At 44.9% G+C, this 18072-nt stretch overlaps 1 protein-coding gene across 1 annotated transcript in view; it reads left to right on the forward strand.

Annotated features, from left to right (window-relative positions):
* Positions 1 to 18072, forward strand: part of KMT2C (lysine methyltransferase 2C) — a gene marked incomplete in the record, with an annotated part of 4117755 nt that overhangs the window by 1716373 nt on the left and 2383310 nt on the right.

Here is an 18072-nt window from a genome sequence, read left to right on the forward strand (position 1 = left end):
TCTTGCAGACCCAGCTGTGATCTCTCTATCTACTGACAAGTCTGCCAAATTACTGCCCTCTACCAATCTCCTCCCTTCAGAAAAGGAGAGTAAAATGATGGAGAGAATTGGGAAAAAGGTCTACACCTCTTCCACTCTAGCCTTCTGGGCCCTTATTTATCATACAAGTGTCCAAAAATGTTCTGACTCTCCTTTCTCAGGTCTCCAAATTACTGAATGATCTTCCAGACTATGCAGCAAAATCCCAGCTTTCCTCTGTTTTGGTTCTGGCTTCCCAGGTTACCAGACATTCCACTGAGTGGAGTTATGATACAGCAGAGGTGTCTGCTAGATCAGCAGCATCTGGTCCAGTCCTCAGGAGATATTCCTGGCTGAGGTTGCAGCCTTTGCCTGAGGATTTCAAGGCAAAGATTATGGATGCACCTGTGGACAACACTGCCCTTTTTGGGTCTAATGCTGCAGCTTTCTTCAAATCCCTTCAAGCGAAAGGAAAAGAACTTCAGGAGCTTAAACATATTTTTGTCTCCCCAGTTCTTAAATTTCATAGGAACTACCCCTCGAGAACTAATTTTGTTCGAAAGAAGACCCATATACCTCCTCAACAGCAGAAAAAGGTCCACATGTAGGCAGGCACCTCCTAGGTCTTAGCCATCATCATCTCAAAAGTTCCCCTTTCCAGACAAGCCAGGTAGTCTGTGACTACCTGGCAACCTCCTCAGAAATCCCCCTTTCACAGTACCCTGCTCACTCCCTTTTAGTTTGGACAAGCATTACCTCAGACAAGTGGGCGCTGTCCTTTCTTCTAAGAGGATATTACATGACTTGGAAATCCAGTCCTCCCTTCACGGGGATTTCACAACCTCTAAAGGACCAGATCCACCTTTTCCATCAAGTCATTCAAGAATTGCAGGCACTAGGAACCATACAGGAGGTTCCTTCTTTGGAAAAAAGAGAAGGGTTATATTCCAGAGTGTTCTTAGTTCCTAGGAAAGATGGCCCTTGGAGACCAATTTTAGACTTGTCCCCTCAGGATGCTTACTCTTCAAACTCTGTTCCCTCTCCTGTTACCCCGGCTTACCTGGTTTCCTTAGACATTAAGGATGCAAAGCTCCATTTCCATCCACCTTCTGTTCAATAAATTCTTGTGTTTCTCTGTTGCTTCCTCTCATTTTCAGTTGTGTGCTTTGCCCTTTGGACTGTCTGACACCAAGAGTATTCGCAAAATGTTTGGCTCCTGTCATTGCCTTTTGCACACTCCAGCAGATTCTCATTTACCCTTACCTGGATGACCTGCTCATTCAAGCAGAACATCCAGTTACCTTGCAACAGAACCTCCAGACCACCATCTCCTTGCTGCTCAGTCTGGGTTTCACCCTCAGCTACAGCAATTCTTCCTTAACTCCCTCTCAGGACCAGGTGTTCCAGGGTTGCAGGATAAGAACAGACCTCACGATGGCCTTCCTGCCCTCTGAAAAGGTGCAGTTTGTGCAGACTTCCTTCCTTCAGTTGCTTCGTCTACCTTCTCTGACTGCCAGGGAATTCCTCAAGATGCTATGCTTCATGGCTTTTGGTAATGTCAGTGCTTACCCCTAGCCAGACTCCACATGTGACAATTCCTGTGGCACTTAAAGGCACTCTGGTCCCAGGATGCTCATCTTCTAGAATTTGTCCTTCCACTTCTGCCTTGCCTAAAGAAAGAATTGCATTGGTGGATTCACCAGATTACTAAAACCCAGGACTTCCCCTGCACCCACTACCCCCTTCAGGAATTGTTCACAGATGGTTCAGATCTGGGGTGGAGGAAACTCTTGAAAACCTAAAAGTCAAAGGTCTATGGTCGTCCTCCATAATGAAGCAGTACACCAGTATCAGAGGTGAGGGCTCTGATCCTGGCCCTTGAAGTCTTCAGGTCATCTCTCCTTCCAGGTCATTTGAAGTTGTTCACAGACAACACCATGGTTCTCTTGTATGTGAACAAGCAAGGGGGAAAAAGTCATACCTACTTTGAAGATTAGCAATCCATGCCTAGGGGATTGCTCATCAAGCAAAGGTGACCATCTGCGATTTACATCCCATCAGCTCTAAATGTTCATGGAGATACTCTGAGCAGATCCATGACACAATCCCTTGAGTGGATGATCCACAGGGATGTGTTTCTGGACATTCTCCACCAGTGGGGCTACTGCTCAAATTGATCTGTTTGTCTTCCCTTTGAACAGGCAACTTCCAAAGTTCTGTGCGGAGTCCCACATCCTCTGGTTTGGAAGGTGGAAGCCCTCTCATTCTCCTGGAAGGGGATGTTTCTGTAGGCATTCCCCCGTCCCCCTAATTCAGAAACTCCTCCTGAGAATACAGAAGGACAAACCAAAAATCTTGTTGGTGAACCCCTTTTGGTCTAGACAGTGTTGGTTCCCTCTTCTTCTGCAATTAGCCAAGGGCAATTATCACAAGTTACCTCACATGGTGGATCTAATCACACAAGACAAGAAATCAAAAAATTGAAACGCATTTGAATTTTTTAACCTGACCCTGTGGGTGATAGGCTTCTAATTCCTTTCAGACGCCTTTTTTGAGGGCGTGCTTTTAGTCCTGCACGAGGCCAGGAAACCTAATACAAGGAGATCCTGTGTGTCCAAATGGAAGAGGTTCTCTAGCTGGTGTCTTAATAAGAGTCTAGATCCATTTTCAGTGGATATCTCTGTAGTCCTTTCTTACTTGTGTAAACTGCTCAAGGTTGGAAGTGGCTTATTCTTCAGTTGAAGCCCATTTATCACCCATTTCTGCATGTCTGCCTTTTTCTCCCCCCTTAGCTTTTAGGTTAGAAGTCAAATTTTCTTAAAAGGCGTCCTTCACATAAGGCCCCCAGGAAACCTGTTCCTCCTCCCTGGGACCTAAATTTTGTCTTGGAAAAAACTGACCCAGACTCCTTTTGAGCCTGCTGCTTCCTCTTTCCTAAAATTCTTCACTTGGAAAACTGTTTTACTGGTAGCCATTACTCCTGCTAGGCGAGTTTCAGAACTCCAAACTTTAATGGCTTCTCAGCCTTTTCTGATTTTCCACAAGGGCAGGGTGTACCTGCATGCCTACCCTTCCTTCATGCCTAAAGTGGTTAATGGCTTGTCCCTCAATCAGTCTAGCTATCTACCCACCTTCTTCCCTACTCCTAAAAACTCCAGTGACAGGGTGCAGCACACCTTAGATGCTCTGCAACTCTTATTTACATTTTTTAAGTAACCACCCTCTAACGCAGAAGTGCCTGGTTAAAGGTCAGGCCATTAGGGTGGTGAGGATGACCTCCCATTTCCATGATGTGAAGGGAGAACTGGATAAGGTGGGGGAAGTGTTTAAGCAGAGGAGGTTATCCTAGGGGACTAATTGAAGAAATTCTCCAGGAAGTTTACAATAACTGTGGCCATAAATATAAACCATTGTTAGGTGTAGGGTTGAACACAGACATATCTGAAACAAAGGGTGGTGGTCAGAAATATGAGAAAGCTTGTATACTGCAATATAAGTACTTGTTTGGTGACATTAAAACATTATCGGAAGGAACTGGAATATATTCAAGGTAAACCTGCAAATTCTTGGTGTATTGGACAACAAAGCCAGTGTTTTATTCACAAAACAGGTGCCAATTTTAAACAGTTGTTAGAATGTAATACTAGGACAAAAGAGGAAGATGGATAGGGGACTAACCCCTGTGGGCACTGTAGGGAGTGCACATACATCAACAAGGTGACACATTTGACGTTAGGGAATGTTATGAAAACCAATATTAGGTTTAAACCTGGGAATTGTGGCACTAAACGGGTGATATACCTTGCCTTATGTGGTAAGTGTTCAAGGTGTTATGTGGGCAAGATGGAACAGACAATGAGGAGTAGAATTTATGAACATGTATGACATAAATAACAAAAAAGAGAGCAACGCCCTGTACAAACACTACTTAGTGCATGAGGGGTTTGATAAATTTGTTTTTAGCATTTTGGATTTTGTTGCTATTGTCCAGAAAGGGTCAATTGGAAGAATGTTTTGATGAAAGAGATGCAGTGGTGATTGAGACTAGCTGCTAACTTTCCCTCAGGTCTGAATGAAGTTATTTCTATATCTCCTGTATTGCAGGAGAAAGCTGAGAAATGCTAGAAACAAATTAAAAAAAAATGTTTTGCAAGCATATTCCATATATATTGTTTATTTTGTGAATTTTAGTGTGTGTACAACAAATATTTTTTATTTCATGTTTATTCCATTTAAGGAATTTTTTATGTTATTAATAGTAAGTGAAAACTGGGCAGGTGATTTGTAATGCTAACAAATTGCATTGTTTGGCAAAGTATTTAAACAAGGTCATTTAGTGTAAGTATGTATTCTGATGAAGTATTGCTTTTGTGGAGACAAAAGCGCTTAATACTTGGGTTTTTTATTAAAATTATTTCCATCCATTATCCTGTTCCATTACATTTTATTGGATTGGCTTTGTTTCCTGCTGGGGCTGATTTTCTTGTGGACACTTTAGATGTACACAGACAACTTATATTTTATCTGAACAAGACCAAACCCATAAGAAAGGCCGAGCAATTTTGTTTCCTTTCACCCCAGGGTGCTGGGTAAACCTGTCTCTAAACAGACTATTTCATCTTGGATTTCAAATGCTATTACCTTTTGTCTCTCTCTCTCTCTCTCTCTCAGGGGAAAACTCTTTCTTCCTCTGTTAAAGCCCATTCTGCTTGAGCAGTGGCCTCTTCTGGAGACTTTTTTAAAGGATTGGGCACTGCCTCTATCCTAGAGGCAGCTACTTGGTCCTCTGTTCATACCTTCACAAAGCACTACAAACTGGATTCTATTTCCAGATCCAGAGCAGAATTTGCTAGAGCAATTCTGCATGGATTTGTGGAGACTTGTGCTCCTTCTTCTCTTCTCACTTGTGAGCTTTGGTATTCTTCCTCATGTTATGAATACTGCAACATGGGAATAGAAGGACGTAGAAAAGTTGTGTAAAATCTTACCATAACCATAGACGTCTTTCTCTTCCATGTTGCCGTATTCTGTCACTCCCTCTTCCTGCCTTGGTTTCATGCTCTTTCTTGGGTATGTCTTTATTTTTTCCTTTTACCTGTTATCCTTGGACTGGTGTTCTGAGGATCGTACTTGCAGACTTCAATGTTATGCCTGATGCTGGGTTGTTCTATATGCAACGTCGCACGTACCTTGCATTAGCTTAAGTTTTTCGTATACTAGCAGGACGTTCAGGTCGCCAAGGCGGAATCTCCCTCCTCTTATGGATACTGCAGCATGAAAGAGAAGGACATCTATGGTTATGGTAAGATTTTACATTCTTTCCTTCTCCTATCCATGTACAAAGTTGGGGACTTGCAGAAAAATGCTGTCATTGTCTCCCTGGTGTTTCCTGGATAACGGCACCTCTGGAAGGCTTTCACCACAGCAGATCTGGTGACTACCCCCAGCACTGGATTGTATAATGAAAATAATACATTCGATTGAGTTTAGCCATTACAACAGACATTTGAGTAGAACCATCAGTGCATTTAGGGCTGCTGTCCATCTTCTCCATTCTTTCCAGTGAGCCTTCCATCTTGTGTCTTGAGAGGTCAGAGAGGGCTGTGTGTTTTGAAGCATGCACCACAAAGCTCTCAAGTCTCTACACTGCTGTGTCTCTAGGAGGGTACCTGCAGTGTTGGGATCCACCAGATGATTTATCAGGCACTCTTCCCCAGGGAGACTGAGGCAGGGGGAAATTTTCAGGTTGCCAGGGGCTTTACACACCATGGACAAGGGACCATTTGTGCTTCTGGTTCCAGGACAAGGCACACTTTGTGATGGCCACCCAGCCAAAAAAGAACTGAAGATGGTGCAGGCAGTTTTCCTCTTTTACATGTGCATCACCTGGTGTCTCGAACTGGGGTTGAGTTGAGCTCCTCATCTTGGATGTCCAGAATCTGTGGAAGTCAGACCAAAACTAGGTATCTGTGGCTAATTCTGTTAGTTAAAGGACTGTATTTCAGCAGTGGACCCCACTGTTAAAATCTGTGGATGTTCTTCGTCTTCCCTTGCTGCAGTCCTGACAATTGGGTATAGTCCGCGTCCCAGTCGGCCCGAATACCAGAGTATAAGGCTGACGTCGGTCATGGCGCCTTAGACTGACGTCAGTACGTCAGGGTACTAATGCGCATGACCGACGTCATTTCCTCAGTCTTTTTTGCCGCATGGTCCGATGCAGAAGCAATTTTGCGAGTGCAGGTTGGCGTTCTGAGATTTTCCGAAACCGGAGTTTCAGACCGAATACAGAGTTGGCTAAGTAACCCCGTTGGGGAACATTTTGGTTTTTTCTTGCCTCAGTATTTAACCGGATGTCAGAAAAAGTGAATAACTGTATTTCTTGTGGGAAGCAGATACCGCATAGGGATTATCATACATTGTGTATACCTTGTTTAGGGCCTGAGCACGACGTTGTTGGTTGCCGCTCTTGTGCTAGATTTAACAAGCGCACTATTAAGAGGAGGCTTGATTGTGCTAGGTTAGTGTTTGGAAAGCGTTGCAATTATACTATGCCGTCGGATGCTCCGACGCCTGCTTCATCTAAGAAGCGCAAGGACAAAACAGTGAAGTCTAGGGGTGAGGAACCGGCAGTCCCGGACGTCGGTCCTTTAGAAGGCTCAGGGGAGCCAGAGGTTTTGCCAGGAGTCTCTATGGAGTCTCAGGCAGATACTTTACTGTTACAGGATGTGCCCTCTCAGGAGGTAGGCCAGGCTGAGGGGGATTCTCAGGTAACTGTTCTTCCCTCTCTTCCTAAGGTAGTTAGGGCCTCTCCTTCTGTTGCCAAAGCTTCTTTTAGAGGAAGGCCAAGTTCAGCTTCTGTGGGGGCTTCTCCTAGCATTTCGGGCTCTGTGCCTAAGAAACATATGCTTAAAATGGCAGAAGATTTGATTACTCTGATTAGAGGTTCTATGCCCCCACCTGATAAGAGGCCTAGGGTGGAACAGGAGTTTGATAGTTTTGAACAGTGTTCACAGGCTTCAGAGTCTTCTGTGGAAGACTTGCAAGAGTTTCCTACTTATTCTGATTCTGATGTGGATGATGCCACTCCTTCAGCTTCTCCTCCTGAGGATTTTTCATTTTCAGAGACTCTTCACTCCATGAGGGAGCACTTTAAATGGGAAGGCCAAGATTACTCTGACTCCAGAATAAGGCCTAGGGTATTCTTGTTTTGCCCCAGCATAGGCCCTTAGCTATTCCTCCTGTGTTGAATGTGGTGGAGGATGTTTTTGCAGAGGCTTCTCTGAACCCTGATTCCTTGCCTCCTGCTCCTGTTAAGCCTGATAGGTATTATAGGGTGCCCGAAGCTCATAAGTATTTGTTTAAGAGTCCCAGGGCGGACCCCGAAACTGTTTCTCAGGGGCCTAAAGGTGTTAAAGCTTCTGTGGTTAAAAATCCTGTACCCTCTGATAAAGAGGCAAGGGCTTTGGATAGGTGGGGTAAGAAAGTATATACTTCTTCCACTCTAGCCATGAGGCGTTGAATTGTCAATTTCATATGCTGAAATATCAGAATTATCTCCTTTCACAATTGAAATCTAAGGTGGATGCTTTGGCGGAAGGTATTGAGTGTAAAGAATTGCTGGATTTGGTTCATGTGTCTGAACAAGTGGGTAAGCATTCTTTGCAGTGTGGTTTTGATGCTGTTCAGGCCTCCTCGAGGGTGGCTGCTACTAGTTCTGTTCTTCGCAGACATGCATGGTTGAAGGATCAGAATTTAGCTGAGCATGTTAAGACCAGGATTTTGGATGCTCCTTTACAGTCTGATGTGTTGTTTGGACCGCCTGTGGAAGCAGTTTTAAAGAAAATGGAGGACAAAGCTAAGTCTATGCAGACTGTTAAAGATTTTTGCAGGTGCAGCCTCCAAGTTTAGTAGAAATTGGCCTGCTAAGGGGTGGACATATCCTGCTTATGGTTCCCAGTCTAGGGGTAGGTCTAGGCGTGGTAGGGGCAGGGCTCAAGGTTCGTTTAGGCCTAGATCAGGCAGTTCACCTGCTCAGACTTCCGATGAGGGCAGGAGTCAGTCCTTTCGTAAGCAGAGCCAATGACCTGCCTTTTCAGCTGCCAGTGGACTCTCGTCTGGCAGCTCCTTTGGGAGGAAGATTGTCTCTTTTCAAAGAAAATTGGGATTTAATCACTCAAGACAGATGGGTGCTGGATATCATTCATCACGGGTACAGATTTTATTTCCACACAATGCCCCTTTCAAAGGCATGCCAGATGTTCCTCCTCCACAAAGAAAAGAGGCTCACAAGCAAGTTTCTCAGTTACTCCAGATAGGGGCTATTCAGCCAGTCCCTGTGTCAGAAAGGGGCTTCGGATTTTATTCTCGCCTGTTCCTAGTACCAAAGAAGGGGAACACGTGGAGACCAATTTTGGATTTATCTATCCTCAACACTTATCTGGACATTCCCAAGTTCAAGATGTTGACGTTACAGCAACTGTTACCTCTGCTGGGCAAGGATCAATGGATGGTAACTTTGGATCTCAAGGAAGCTTACCTTCATGTGCCCATAAGGCTAAGTTGCAGAAAGTATTTGCGGTTTCGAACTGGAGATTTTCATTATCAGTTCTCTGCATTGCCCTTTGGCTTATCTACTGCGCCCAGAGTATTCACAAAGGTTCTGGCTCCAGTGATAGCTTACTTCAGGCTTCAAAGCATTCAAATTTATCCTTACTTGGACGACTGCCTGATTCTGGCTCAAGAAAAGGAACACCTTCTACAGCATCTGGAATATGTCATAGCAGTGCTAAGATGCCTAGGGTATTCTGTGAACGAAATAAAGTCCAGTCTAGTACCCTCTCAAGACATGTGCTTTCTGGGTGTGAGACTGAATACAGCAGCCCAGATGGCCTTTTAACCCCGGACAAACAAAAGAGTCTGTCACTTTACTTCCATCAACTATCTCATCAGTCCGTGCTGACTGCAAGGACAGTCCTTCAAGCATTAGGGTTCATGGCATCTTGTATTCTGGTGCTTCCCAATGCTAAACTGCATATGAGGAAGCTGCAATGGTATCTCAAAAATGTATGGACACAGCACTGCCAAGATTTGGACACTGTCATTCAAATAATACCTTGCCTTCAAAAGGAATTCTTGTGGTGGGCTCAGGAATGTCACCTAAACAAGGGACTCTCTGTGACCCGGCCAGAGGCGAGTCAGATTTTAACGACAGATGCCTCGGATACTGCTTGGGAGCTCATCTAAATGGAAAGTGGATACAAGACAAGTGGCCTGCCAGACTACAGCATCTACATATCAACATGAAGGAGATGTTGGCAGTCCAGTTTGCATTGATGGCGTTCAAGGAGTTGCTTCTTCCAGGGCAGGTGTTGATTCTGACAGACAACACAACTGTCATGTGGTACATCAACAAGCAAGGGGAACACATTCTTATCCTCTATGCAGGCAAGCAATGATTTTATGGGAGACTGCGTTAAGCCTGCAACTGACTCTTCAGGCAAGGTTTCTGCCAGGAGCACAGAACTCCCTAGCAGATGTATTAAGCAGACAAATCATGGATCCCCACGAGTGGAAACTGGATCTTCATGTATTTCAGACATTGACAGTGTCATGGGGAACTCCAGACATAGATCTGTTCGCTTCTCCACTAAACCACCAGCTGCCACAGTATTGCACAAAGGGGTTTCATCACACAGCTTGGAAAGTGGATGCTCTGTCTTTCAGTTGGAAAAGCCTTCATGTCTATGCCTTTCCACCTCTGCCTCTTCTTCCAAAGGTATTACTAAAGGTCAGACAGGACAGGCCAAGGATGATTTTGATAGCTCCGGATTGGCCTCGGCAACACTGGTACCCACTTCTACGGAGTCTTGTAAAGAAGCCTCCATGGCCTTTACCTCTGATTCCTCATCTGTTATCTCAGAAGGACGGTCATCTGCTCAATGTCAAGCTTCAATCTCTTCATCTCACGGCTTGGCATATTCTGTGTTGAAGCATGGTAGGTCTCAGCTTCCTCAACAAGTTTTAAATGTGATTATGGAAGCTAGAAGGCCTAGTACTAGGAGAGTGTACGCAGAAAAATGGAAGAGATTTTTATTTTGGAGTACAGCAAAGAATTTGGAGATTTCAGAGCCTAATTTGAGTGTGGCTCTTCAATATCTTACTGAATTATTGGACAAAGGTTTGTCTTTCTCTTCCATAAAGATTCATGCTGCAGCAATTTCAGCTCACTATGATTGTGACCCACCTTTGTTTTCGCATCCTTTGTTCAAGCAGTTTCTTAGAGGGGCAAAGAATATAAGACCCCACGTAGAGCTCCTACTCCTGCTTGGGATCTCAATTTTGTGTTGGAAAAACTTACTCTACAACCTTTTGAGCCTGCAGCTACTGCTGAATTGAAATATTTGTCATGGAAGACTGCTTTTCTGTTGGCTATTACTTCTGCAAGAAGGGTGTCTGAGTTGCAGGCCCTTATGGCAGTAGAGCCCTTCTTGATTTTCCATAAGGACAGGGTATCATTACGTACTAATCCTTCCTTTATGCCTAAGGTGGTTTCTAGTGTGGCTTTAAACCAAACTATTCATTTGCCTACGTTTTTTGCAGATCCTCAAAATAAAGGGGAGAAGATTTTACACACTTTAGATGTACACAGGCAATTGCGTTACTATTTGGGCAGGACTAAAGATTTTAGGCAGTCTCAGCAGTTACTTGTTTCTTTTGCTTTAAGTTCACAGGGCAAGCCTGTGTCAAAACAAACTATTTCTAGGTGGATTGGCTTTTGCATTGCATTTTGTTATTCCCATCATGGCAAAGAGGTTCCAGCTGGGATTCGGCCTCATTCCACTAGGGCTACTGCCACTTCAACAGCATTTCTAAGGGGGGTGGCAACTAAGGATATTCTGGAGGCAGCTACTTGGAGTTCAGTGCATACTTTCTCTAGGCATTATCACCTGCCTATATACTCTAAGACTAGAGCTGGTTTTGCCACAGCTGTTTTACAAGGCATGTTGTCAGCTCCTGCTACTTTATAATTTGCCAGCCTCCCTTACCTCTGCTTTGGGATTCTACCCAATTGTCAGGACTGCAGCAAGGGAAGACGAAGAACATAGTACAGTTTTGTACCTACCATAAATGTAGATGTTCGAGGATTCCCTTGCTGCAGTCCAATTTACCCTCCCTCCTTCCCCTCTGTGTTTCAGGGTGGTTGTGTAGGTGAGTTTACATGCTTATATTTTTTGTATATATTACTGTATATATTGTACATGGATTGTATAATGAAAATAATACATTCGATTGAGTTTAGCCATTACAACAGACATTTGAGTAGAACCATCAGTGCATTTAGGGCTGCTGTCCATCTTCTCCATTCTTTCCAGTGAGCCTTCCATCTTGTGTCTTGAGAGGTCAGAGAGGGCTGTGTGTTTTGAAGCATGCACCACAAAGCTCTCAAGTCTCTACACTGCTGTGTCTCTAGGAGGGTACCTGCAGTGTTGGGATCCACCAGATGATTTATCAGGCACTCTTCCCCAGGGAGACTGAGGCAGGGGGAAATTTTCAGGTTGCCAGGGGCTTTACACACCATGGACAAGGGACCATTTGTGCTTCTGGTTCCAGGACAAGGCACACTTTGTGATGGCCACCCAGCCAAAAAAGAACTGAAGATGGTGCAGGCAGTTTTCCTCTTTTACATGTGCATCACCTGGTGTCTCGAACTGGGGTTGAGTTGAGCTCCTCATCTTGGATGTCCAGAATCTGTGGAAGTCAGACCAAAACTAGGTATCTGTGGCTAATTCTGTTAGTTAAAGGACTGTATTTCAGCAGTGGACCCCACTGTTAAAATCTGTGGTTATGATGTGTGTACTTGCACAGCTGTGGATTTTTGGAGAACTTTCTCATTTTAAGTAGTGCATTACTGGTTTTATGTTTTATGCAACAAAGCTGTGGCTGAAAATGGTCTCGTGTCCTATTTAATCTTCCCAAATAAATTAAAATATTGATGTTATGTAGTCCTATCTCTCCGTAATTCTTGCTGGATAGGTTTGGAGCCGATTCTCTGCTCCGACTCGGCCAAAACTAAAGCTTGAGAGCTTTTATTGGCTCGAGGCTAACCCCTATTCCATGGTGCCTTACGGCAATTCGCCAGATCTCGTTTGCCGCAAAAGCTTCGAGGTTGTCTCCTTACTGGCTCATTGGCTAAGTAGAAGATTTTTGATAAATCTTATTATTTCTCGTCCTTTTTTCTTCACTTTCTACCTTTAATAGTTGTTATTACCTGTGCGATTGTTGTTGAGTGCTTGATCCCCTATTCCACTTTTTAGGATTGTATGGCCGTTTTAGTTAGAGGGTCATAGTTGCCCATTTAAATTAGAGGGCCTTTCCTCCCTGAGTGCTAGTCGTCCTTCCTTAAAAAAAAAAAAATTTCTCCTCTTCATAACTTTGCTGTTAGTTATAGTTGGTGGTGTTATTAAAATTGTTGTTAGCCTTGTTTTCTTGTCAGCATGTCCAAAGAGAAAAACAGGGATCATAAGGAACGCCACCCTTCGGGGTTCAAGAAATGTGACAAGTGTTCACAAAAAATGTCATTGACTGACAGTCACACTAGCTGTGTGTACTGTCTGGGAGAGGCTCACTTACAAGAACCCTATACCTTTTGCCATGCTTTCAGTGCTAGGATTCTTATTGAGAGGAAATGTAAATTAATAGACAGGGGTCTTATGACTACTTCCTTCCAGGAACAGCTGGAACTTGGTTAGACAGATCCCAAACCTGTGAAGAGAAAATCTTTGGTTCCAGTGTCTGAGCCGTCTAAAAAGTCTAAAGTAATGGAGCCAAGGAGTTCTGGCTCCGATTCTGCTTCGTCTGTCTCGGTGCCGAGGCAACCTGATGTTGAGGTCTCCTATTTTAGAGAGGAGGAGATCTCCTTCTGTCTCCAACCGTTCCTCCAGGACACTTTCAGATGAGGACATCGAGCGGGTGGTGAGGCTGCTCTTTGACCTGGCTCTGGCCAGAAAGTTAGCTCTTCCAGACTCAAAGGCTTCAGAGCCGTCCCATTTACAGATTACTGCTCCTCCTCTGACTGCTTCACTCTCAGACCCAAATACTTTGGGTTTTTCTGTGTTGGATCCTTCGGTTCCGAGAATTCTTCTTGCTTCCTCGGAACCAACAACTCTCTCCTCAACGGCTCAGTCTGGAGCCGAGGGATCTGGAAGCCGACGCTCTCGAGTCGGCTCCGAGAGGGATAGTCACCATGGCTTTTCTTCGGAACCGACCCTCCCTCTCTGTACTTTGTCTCGACTGAGCTCAGTTCTCACATCTGCTTCGGAACCTGTCCCTCCTGCTTGGAGCCGACCTTCCATCTCCTCAGAACGGAAGTCGTCTTTGTAGTGGGGTGGAAAGGCCTTTGAAGCAATAGAAAAAGCTTTGTCCAGTGCCAAAGCCCTTGTTTTTGGACCCAATGTCCCACCAGCAGCCGGCAGCAACCTCTTCTCCCTCACCACCCCCTCAGCATAGGGAACCAGAGACTCAAGCAGCCCCCATTGGAGGTGTCCTCTTTTCCGAGACCTCCCCAGATTATCCCACTGGAGAGCTTCGTCGGAAGAGACTTTGTAAGAGGAAGCACATTGACTCACCTGAGTCTGTCACATCAGACACTGATTTAGATGAGTCAGAAGGGACCGCTAGATCCCCCTCTGAGAATGTCTCCTTTTCTGACATCCTTGAAATCCTTAGACAGAGGGGCGATTGGAAGACCTCTAACCCTACTGAGGACGAATCAGTGTATCTTGAGGCCTTTGGTTCCCAACCTTCCACCTCCTGGGTGACCCCACCTTTTGACCAGCTCTTGGGGGTCATATCCCAGAAAGCCTGGACCTCCCCGGACACAGTTGAGCCTGACCTGAGGAGGCCAAACAAATTTATGACTGCTCTGGAAGATAAGTCCTTTCTTTCTAAGGGAGTTCCTGTTGATGCTATAGTGGTAGTAGCGGCCATGAAAAAGGAGTTGTCCGAGACATCTTCCAATATCCATCCTCCTAATGAGGAGTCCAGGATGATGGATAGGTATGGAAAGCATACCTTCTTTTCAGCAGCATTTACCTTAAGATCGCTGAATTACCTGTCCCATTTTACTAGACTTCAAAGGGATCTCCTGAAGGAGTTGGGAGACACCCTTCAGTGTTCAGTAGCTTCAGGATCCACGGACAAGTTTTCTGGGCAACTCTCCACCCTCACATCTATAGTTAACTCCTCCATGAGGCTGATTTCCTATGCAGCAAACGGAGCGAGCAGGGCAGCCGCAGCAGGAATTTCTCTGTCCCTCCTGCTCGTAGCTGACCCTCCATCTCCTCAGAATGGAAGTCTTTGTAGTGGGGTGGAAAGGCCTTTGAAGCAATAGAAAAAGCTTTGTCCAGTGCCAAAGCCCTTGTTTTTGGACCCAATGTCCCACCAGCAGGGCAGCCGCAGCAGGATTCATGGATGCGTCTGTGTAACTTAACGGAATCCTTTAAATCTTCCTTTACCAACGTCCCCTTTGATGGTTCAGCTCTTTTTGGACCGCAGGTAAAAGAGACTTTGACCAGGTGAGAGCAGGAAGGGAAAACCTTATCTGCTGTTGGAGTCTGTTTCTCCCTTCCTTCTAGACCCTATCCCAAGGGTCAAACAGGAGGGAAAATGTGGTTCCGTAAATCCCAAAAAGGTTTCCCTCAGGCACAAGGTCAACCCTCCCCTAGAGGCAGAGGAGGAGGATATAATGAAAGACGCCGCCCTCATGGCAGAGGAGGTCCACAGCATCAGGGAGCTGGAGATACTTTCTCTGATCGTCCCTTCCATCACCCCTGAGGGGTCGTCCGACTGTCCGTCTCTGGAGGCAGTCGGGGGTCGTCTTTCACTGTACCCAAGCACCTGGCTACAAATTTCCCAAGATCGTTGGGTACAAACCATAATATCCAGAGGTTACCTTAATCCCTTTGTTTCCGATCCCCTGGTAAACTGGTCTCTACCAGATATGCCACCCATTCAGTTAGACCGTGCAACATCAGAGGTCTTCTTGTTGCTGCAAAAAAGAGTCATCCAAGAAGTTCCCACAGAGCAAATAAGATCCGGAACTTACTAACGATGCTTTTTAGTTCCAAAAAAGACAGGGGACTGGAGATCAAGTCTAGATCTCGGCAAACACAAGTAAAGAAATTGAAGTTCTGAATGATCACTCTGCAGTTGCTATTTCCCTTTATCGGAAAAGACAGTTGGATGTGCTCAACAGATCTTCAGGACGCGTACTACCACATCAAAATGGACAGGCACTCCAGAAGACACCTACGCTTTTGACTGGGAGCCAGCCATTTTCAGTTTCAAACACTGCCCTTTGGCCTCACTACAGCCCCCAGAGTGTTCACCAAATGCATGGCAGTGGTAACAGCTCATCTGAGATGTCAAGGATTCCAGGTGTTTCTGAACCTAGACGACTGGCTCCTCACTGCTTCCACCAAGCACAAACTAATCAGAACCAGGGACGAGACTCTGTCCTTGTGCGCCAGATTAGGCATTACAATAAATATAAAAAAATCAGCCTTATCTTCATCGCAGCACATTGTATTCTTAGGCTCAGAAATAGACTCAACCACCATGACAGCAAAGCTGACACCAGAAAGTATAGAATCATTACACGACCAAGTCAGATTCTTGCTGAAGAGAGACGAAATACAGGCCAGGATAGTCCTTTAGGTCCTAGGGACTATGGCTTCCACCATTCTTAGTTCCCCTAGCCCATCTGCACATGAAAGTATTTCATTTGTTACTATTTGCCCAGTGGTCAATGCAGGATCTCCCCCTGTCTCACCAAATACTCATCACATACTCCTGCAAGAAGGATCTAACATGGTGGTTACATACCGATCAACTTCATCTAGGTCGCCCACTTGTTTCCCCTCAAGAAAATGCAGTCTTGACCACGAACATCTCCCAGATAGGGTGGGGGGTATTATCTGTGAATGATGGTCCAAGGTACTTGGCAGGATCATGAGAACCACTTGCACTAAATGTTATGGAGATGAGAGCGGTGCTGTATGCGTTGCAAGCACTTCACAGTTCTCTTCCCACTGAGACAACTGTGATTCAATCTGACAACATGTCTGTAGTGTGGTACATAAACAAGCAAGGGGGAACCAAATCCTACCCACTATGTCGAGTGGCACTAAGAGTATGGAAATGGGCGATGGACACTCAATGTTTTCTGATAGCAATGCACATCCCGGGGAACTCCAGTGTGATAGACAAACTCAGTTGAGCAATTCTGATGCCTCACGAGTGGTCCCTGAAGTCAGAAGTTGCGGAAGAGATTTTTCGCAAATGGAGCCACCCTTGCTGCAACCTATTCGCCATGTACATGAACACCAAATGCAGCAGCTACTTTGCCCTAATTCCCCATCCAGGGATGTCACCCAGGGATGCTCTAGTCCAGAATTGGCCTCCGGAATACTTTATGCTTTTCCACCCTTTCCTCTCATTCCAAAAGTAATTCAGAAAGCAAAACTGTTGAGGAGTAAGTACCCTGATCCTCATTGCTCCTTACTGACCTCGCCAAGTCTGGTTCACCTTCCTGTGGCCCTGTCTCTTGGAGGAACCATGGATTCTGGAACCATCTCCAGATCTCCTGATTCATCAATTAGGGCAGTTCCATCCTATTATCCAAACCCTGAAATTGACAGCATGGCTGCTTCAGTTCCACGAATAGCCAGGTGTGTTTCCCTTTCCCCTACAGTCAAACACATTCTGATTTCTTCACACAAACCTTCCATCAGGAAATTATATTCCAATAAATGGAAAAGGTTCTCGGCAGCAAACCAAGGCATAGATCCCTACTCAACTCCTATAGAGTATATCCTGTCCTTTCTGGCATCTGCTTTTTATGAAGGAGCTGCAGCTGCTACTATTAGTGTTCAGTTAGCTGCCATCTCTAATTATCATTTTGGCTACATGGGAAATCCAATCATGTCCCACTCTTTATGCAAAACCTTTTTGAAAGGAGTCCTTCTCAGACCTCCAATCAGGCAACCACCACAGCCCTGGGATCTAAACCTAGTTCTTACGTCTTTAATTTCTCCACCCTTTGAACCCTCTTCTTCATCGGATCTGAAATTCCTTGGAAGACATTATTCTTAGTGGCTATAACATCTGCTAGGAGAGTTTCTGAATTGCAAGCCCTCACCATTCGACCTCCTTACATTGTTTTCCATATGGATAGAGTCTCATGTAAAACTAATCTTTCCTTTCTTTCTAAGGTATGTTCAGGGCATAATCTCAACACAACTATCGAACTACCAGTTTTCTTCCCAAATCATACTAATAAATCAGAATACAGACTACACCAATTGGATGTCCATAGAATTCTCAGGTTTTACCTGCACAGGACTAAAGAATTTCAAAAGTCAGACCAATTATTTGTTTCCTTTTCAGATAAAAATAATGGATTGCCTGTTTCTAAGGTCACCTTGTCTAAATGGCTTTTAGACTGCATTTCCTTTGCTTACAAAGTTGCTGGCAAACAATTACCAGCCAAAGTAAAGGGTCATTCAACCAGAGCAGTATCTACTTCTTATGCCTTTAGATCTAAACTCCCAATTGATACCATTTGTGCAGCCGCTACTTGGGCAAGACCTCATACCTTTGTCACTCATTACAAATTGGATTTGGCCTCCCGGGACAAGTCATCCTTTGGGTCCACTGTACTGAAGAGTCTCTTCGCTTGAGTCACCCGGGATAAAGGTGCTAGGGGCACTGTCCCATCCAGCAATAATTAAGTCGAGATAGGACTATATAACATAAAGAAGTTATGTACTTACCATAACGTTCCATGTTTGTAGTCCATCTCGCCTACATTCTTGCGTCCCACCCTCCTTCCCCCTTCCTGTTTTCTGGAGGAACTGGTGGACTATCAATTATGCTGTCTGACCTGATTGTAGTTGTCCGTCCACCTGGCATGGATAGTAATACAGAATATTCTGTTTGTATGGGCATAGTTATTGATAGTTGCTGACTATTATGTACCTATTTACTTTCTTGCAA

The sequence above is a fragment of the Protopterus annectens genome, chromosome 3.part1 (genome assembly GCF_019279795.1).
Source record: "Protopterus annectens isolate FY-2018-M chromosome 3.part1, PAN1.0, whole genome shotgun sequence".
Taxonomy (NCBI): domain Eukaryota; kingdom Metazoa; phylum Chordata; order Ceratodontiformes; family Protopteridae; genus Protopterus; species Protopterus annectens.